Raw genomic sequence first — 6,978 nt, forward strand, 5'->3', positions numbered from 1 at the left:
TTGTTGTATGGTGGATTATTTAAGGGGGAAATTCTCTGTGCTGTTAATCACTCTAGCTCCTGCCTGAGAGCATCCCACATTCTTTTTCAAATACAGGCGAGGTTTCGCTTCATTCATTCAGCACGTAATTATTGGGCACCTACTGTGTTCCAGGAACTGTCCTAGGTGCTTGGGATGCACCCTCGATCAAAGAAGGACTCCTGTGCTCACGCAGACTCACTTCCCTGCAGCCTAAATGATTTAGCTCTTGTTGATTTCTGTGCTGCTCCCTGGGGATGTGCACAGACGAATGGGCTCCTCCCAGCCAGGAGAACGCTCCCTCCAGCCCACTCTCAAGTGGGGCTGTGCTCTCCATCATCTAAGAAAGACTCTCCATTCCCCAACTATGCATTATCCACAGCATGGCAGCTCCTTACCCAGGCAATTGGAGTGCCGCTGTCCCCAAAAGAACCTTAAGTGCTTTGCCCAAGTTCTAAATATCACGGTTACTGCCTTTCCTCTGACCATAACTTTGTTTTATAATCCCATAGAAGGTAACTCCCGCACATACTCTGAAAACGATTATGCTCTTTTGAGACGATAATTTAACTGTGTCTTTAAATCCTCCCATAAATCAATCCACCTCACGTACCTTCTGTCATAAAGTCCTTATAATCTTTAATTCTTTGCCCCCCAGCGAAGGGTCCTTTCTGGGGGAAAGTCTCCAGATAGTCCAAAGAGTGCCTGGAACCCAAGCTTGAGCTGGTTCATTGATGCGAATTTGGTAAAGCAAGATACTCAAGCAAAGGTCCCTGGGGAGGCTGGTTCCCACCAGATCACGGGGCATGCAAGATAAGCCCGGGATCATCAAGATAAGCCTGGCAGGGGTCATTTGCGCTGAGGGAGTTCCTCACTCAGAGAACATGGATACAGGGATCTCTTGGAGTCATGGCTGCTCTGTGAGTGTCTAGAAACCTCTGATTTGGACAGCATCCAACTGGAGTAGCTCAAAACCATCTGGATATTCTCCACCCTTTTTGTATCATCCTGGATCTATAGCAGACCCTTTCTAGCTTCCACGAGCCGCAAAAAGGTCAGCAACCTAGACACAGCCCTAAGAGACCTAAATGCTGTTCCTTAATAGTTCTGTGGGCTTAGTCAAGCAATTAGGCCTCTCTGAACCTCAATTTTACCCTTCCAATCATGTGAAAAGAGAAAGATATTAAATGCAAGGAAGGTGTGTCTAGAAGGTGCTATGCAAATGTTAAGTTTTTGCTTTTGTTGTTATTATTTTCAGCAGACCTCCTTCTGGAGTCCACACTATTCTGGACTTGAATCCTCAGAGTTACACCAGGGCTCTCCCTCCTGCAGGCCCAGGACAGCCCAACAGCCAGTGCCCAGCGAGCCACCCCTTGCCCTGCCCATCAGTCAGCCAGCACTGGGCTGAGGGGTCTCGGATCTCACATTTTATTACTTCTGAGCTAAGGCTGGAAATTCCTTAGCAAGGGCTCCAGCAGCACAGACTGGTCTGTCTCCCTGCCCCCAGTTTGCTGAGGGCACCCCATGGCACCAGGAGACAAGGAGCTAGAAGCCGATCAGAGACAGATCACTGGCTCACGTCCTGCGGCCCCTCTGAGTGCTGTGTAGCCTGTGCAACTGACAAGGATCACACCCTGAGATGTGGGACGGAGGCATAAAATGGGCAAAATGATGCCTTGAGCCTGGAATTTTGGGAAATGGGTATCCTCCAGCTGAGAACATGAATGGGGTAGTGCACGGAGATTTGGCCAGGACCACAGAATCTTTTAAATCTCAAATTCCTGGCAACCACCCAGCACTATATCTTTAGGGTTGGGCAGTCTCATTTGGCTCCGTTTTCTTAGATTAAAGATCAGAAGGACAGCAATATGAACTGTCCATCTTTGTGTATGAGATAAAAAGGGAAGGTAGAGACCAGAGAGAGCTGGTTGGCATCCATTCGTACATGCTTTGCGTGAGCTTTAGAGCTGGGAAAGTGGCCATAAAATGTTAAGGCTAGAAGGCACCCTCCCAATCATGAGGAGTAGGATCCAGGGGGCTTAAGGCAGTTTTCTAAGATTGCACATCTTTGAGGGGTGAAATCAGTACTACATGCCAGTCCAGTGAATGGGGGACAGAATATTTAATAAGATGGCAAATATGTCATTCCATGTAGAGATATGCTATGTACAAAGAGTTTCACCACAGTACCGTTTATAGTGACAAAAAATCAAAGCAACATAAATATCCATTTTCCATTAATAGGGAATCATTTAAATACTTTGATAGATGCACATGATGGGATACTTTGTAGCCATTACAAATAATGATGTGTCGCCTTGTAAATTAACTATACTTCAATTAAAAAAATAATGATGTGGATCTACATTTATTGACATGGGAAGCTGTGGGGCTTAGCTAGAGGGATTGTGTGACAACAGCAGGTGTCAATGCACCATGTACCTCCTCCTGGGTAAAATTTTATATATGTACGTGTATACACAGCTATGAAGGAGTGTTTACATTAATTACCTCAGAGGTGAGGTTTCGGATGATTTTTAACTTTCTTATTTACATGTTCACGCACTGTTGGAATTTTGTTCAAAAATCATGTTTTTTATAACCAGAAAAGCAAACGGTAAATGACATCCTCCTTTCTGTCTGGATCCCATGTGCAGTTTCAGAGGACTGCAAGATGCTGGGAGTGAATTTCCCCACGTCCGGCTGGTTTAGAGTTACTTGCCCTTCAAAAATCAGCAAGTGCTTCCCAGCACACAATCCAGAAATAAGCACATTAGGGAAGGCATGAAGCCTTGGATCTTCAAAGGGAAGTTGTTACTACAGGGGGGAGATTAAGATGTTCCCAGAACATTGAGATAAATCTCCATTTAAGAGTAAAAATTAGGAAGAATGGAATGGTTGGTTTTAGTCTCTGTGAATGTGGCCACCCTAAAAAGAGTCACCAATGGGTGGCAAAGGAGATGTAGTGTCCCCCAGCTGTAATTAAGGTGCTGGGGTGTAGTCACAGGCAAGCATGGCTAAAGTGAATTTATTTATTTATTTAACGGTGTGAAATCTTTTTAAAAATTAATTAATTAATTAATTCTTGGCTGTGTTGGGTCTTTGTTGCTGCACGCGGGCTTTCTCTAGTTGCGACGAGCTGGGGCTACTCTTCGTTGCAGTGTCCAGGCTTCTTCTCATTGCGGTGGCGTCTCTTGTTGCAGAGCACGGGCTCTAGGCACGTGGGCTTCAGTAGTTGTGGCACACGGGCTCAGTAGTTGTGGCTCGTGGGCTCTAGAGCACAGGCTCAGTAGTTATGGCGCACGGGCTTAGTTGCTCCGCGGCATGTGGGATCTTCCTGGACCAGGGCTGGAACGCCTGTCCCCTGTATTGGCAGGCAGATTCTCAACCACCGCACCACCAGGGAAGTCCAAAAGTGAATTTATAAGTAGAAAGATGAAACGGAATAAATTGCACTGGATAGGCCTGGAATTTGCCTGAAGCATAGCTGAAACCAAAGGAGGATGGTCAGTACAGGATCTGGAAAAGGAGCTTTGTGTGCTCGTCAGCATTTACCCAGTCCTGCTAGGGAAGAACGGCTGTGAATCCTATGGCCACAAGCTCTGCCAGGTTCCAGAGCCTTGAGACACCGCCCTACGTACCACCCACAAAGACTCAGGTGGATCCGGCAGCCGTGTGTTCGGAGGGGCAAATCACCTGTGTGTATGTGTGCCTGTGTGAGAGCCGTGAGGATTTGAAAGAGGTCTGTTTAGTCCTGCAAGACTTAATGGTTAAAAATAGTCAACCAATTACCTTAAAACTTAACCAGAAAGAATTTCCAATGAGGCTGAATTTTTGAGTCACTCTACTTAGTGTTTGTTTGTGTTTTTTTTTTTTTTTTAATAAATTTATTTATTTATTTATTTATTTTTGGCTGTGTTGGGTCTTCGTTTCTGTGCGAGGGCTTTCTCTAGCTGTGGCAAGCGGGGGCCACTCTTCATCGCGGTGCGCGGGCCTCTCACCGTCGCGGCCTCTCTTGCTGCGGAGCACAGGCTCCAGACGCGCAGGCTTAGTAATTGTGGCTCACGGGCCCAGTTGCTCCGCGGCATGTGGGATCTTCCCAGACCAGGGCTCGAACCCGTGTCCCCTGCATTGGCAGGCAGATTCTCAACCACTGCGCCACCAGGGAAGCCCCTGTTTGTTTGTTTTCACCAAGAAACAATGTGTCTCTGAAAGTGTTATAACTTGCTCTCAAAGCTCACTTCGAGAGGGTCCCTATGTCTTGTGGGCTCTGCTGACCACATGGCCCCAGTGGGAGACACATTCTAAGACACCCCCCCCGGCTGGCTGTCCAGCTTTGTGCGCCCTTCCCTGACAATTTTCCTCAGGCAAATTGAAAGATATGTCTTAAATACTTTTCTCACAGCTGCGGGGGCTTAGTGAGCAGGGTGCACTGAGCAGCCCCTGAGTTCAAGGCGAAAGTCTTGAAGGAGGACGTGAGATTCCCGTACTTGGGGAACACAGGCTATGTAGCTAGCGTCCATCCACTGGGCTTGCTGCCTTCTAGGCAAAGGGAGGGATAGTCAGTCTTTAATTCCTTATAAATATTTAGCCCTTTACCTGAAATGGACCATTAAGCAGTAGGAATAATGTATTCATGAGAGGCCAAGTGGAGAAGGTGACATACCTTTAATATCTACCTTCCAGAACAGACTACAGCTGGCATTAGTTGGAAAAAGGCAGTATCTTTTCACTTTTTTATTTTGGTCACAACTGCTTATTTGTTTCTTTGTTATTCTTCTCTGGTTATGAACCTGTAACCAAGCGGACGTGGATCAGGAGGTCTGTTCTTCTAGCCATTCTGACCGTCCGTACACAGCCAGCTGCCTGAAGAATTGATCACAGCGATTAGTAGCAGTCTGGTAACTGTCCAAGGTGGCAGGGTTGGCTCACTTCTCCCTCCAAGTTCAGATGTCATTGTCAATGCAGCCCTCCCTCTTCTGTAACTACATGCATCGTACTGCTTTGCTATTGAGACTTTCCACTCAGCTGGGAAATAGCCAGCAGCCCGTATTCTTGGAAGCTCTTGGAGTTTCATCAGTTTTATCTTTCAAAAGCAGTTTCAGGACAAGCTCGCTCAGAGACAAGAAAGGGGAAGATGCAGGGGGGGACTTAGAGACTTCTCATTTTATGAAATTATATGAAAATATCTCACTGAGAGGAATTTAAGAAAGTAAACAATAAAAGCAGGAAGGAAACAGCCTGTGGGAGAAATAGACAGGAGCACAGCAAAAAGAAGGAAAGAGGGAGGAATGTGACATTTTTGGTAAATCCTCAAATTTCAAACTATCATTCATTTGACTTTGGAAGATACTATGTAACTTTCATTTCAATCTATTTACCTTTCAAGCAGTGTTTTCTAAAATTAACATTGACATCCCTTGCACATGTAATAGCTTTGGGGAACATGCTTGACATTCTTTTTAGCTAATTGAGCAAAATCAAGTTCAGGCTATTATTAGTTTTCTCTTCTGGGGGCAAGAGGGGGGCCAGACCTACCTTAGACGATCTCTCCTTGTATCTTGTCCTGAAGAGCCCTGGATTTACACATCCATGTAAAGTGTTTACGCCAGTTCAGACACAAAAATCTGCCCCAAATGGCATTGTGCCACAAGTGAATGCCTATTGCTTCAGAAGGAGGGGGCTTATTCCTGTGTGTGAATGCAATGCTGTGGCACTGGGCAAGAGGGGACATTCCTTTCTAGGGCTTTAATGAGGTCAAATGAAACTTTGCCCAGTTCTTTACCCATGTTGAAAATGAATGTGTCTAATCCAAGTAGGGGAAATGGGAGCAGAGAGGAGAAAGGTAGATTACCCCAAATGGTTTGAAAAGACTGTGTGTGCCAGAGAGAGTGACATTCTCCAGTCCCACGTGGTTTTAGATCCCTGAACCCTTTATCATCTGCAGTCTCGAAACTGTCCGGCTCACGGCCAGGAAAAGAATCAGGCTTAATATTTTAATCACATCCAGAGGCAGAGTAAGCTGGAGCTTCAGCTAGAACAGATCTAATTTCCTGCCCAGACCTGATAACTTTATAAAGAGAGCTCAGTGGCATTTCAAGGGTTAATTGCGAGCCTTTAGAAATCCTGGACTGGCATTTATCTTTTAAAAATACAGTAGGTCCTGCATCCATGGGGTCAACCAGCCGCAGATCGAAAATATTCAGAAAAATTAAAAATTCCAGAAAGTTCCAAAAAGCAAAACTTGAATTTGCTGTGCACTGGCAACTACTTATGTAGCATTTATTTGTATTTACAATTGTTGACTTAGCATTTACGTTGCAGTAGGTATTATAAGTAATCTAAAGATGATTTAAAGTAGATGGAAAGATGTGCATATACATGCAAATACTATGCCATTTTTTATAAAGGACTTGAGCATCCATGGATTTTGGTATCCTTGGGGTCCTGGAACCACTCCCCCTAGTGGATACCAAGGGACGATTGTACTTACACAACCGCTGTGTGTGTGTGTGTGTGTGTTAAGGGATCAAAGCATTTAACATTTTCTCTCCAAACCCTAAACATCTCCAGAAGTTTAAAGGAATGTGAGATTCACTAGGCCCACCTGGAAGGCTATGGCATGGCCTCACTTTAAGTTTGAATTGCCGGAGGGCAGATTACTCACTGACCCCCTTGCCAGGTGGTGGGAGAGGAAAACTAGAACCGTTTTCTGAGTTCTGTCTTCAGAACCCCTTTCTCAATCCACTGCCTCTCCCTTTCAGACCCCGTGTGGGAATCCAAGAATCCAGAAGGACCAAATGACTCCCCTGCTCAAGTACCATAAGGGAAGTTTCTGCTTTTTTCCTCTGCTCATCTTGAGAGGGAAGCAGGAGGGAGATTGCGTCCCCTCAAGGGGAAGCCCCAGGTTTCCCTTTAAAAAACCAACCAGACCACATTCTCCTCGGCATCCCTGGACTC

Source organism: Balaenoptera musculus, chromosome 10 (genome assembly GCF_009873245.2).
Source record: "Balaenoptera musculus isolate JJ_BM4_2016_0621 chromosome 10, mBalMus1.pri.v3, whole genome shotgun sequence".
Lineage (NCBI taxonomy): Eukaryota > Metazoa > Chordata > Mammalia > Artiodactyla > Balaenopteridae > Balaenoptera > Balaenoptera musculus.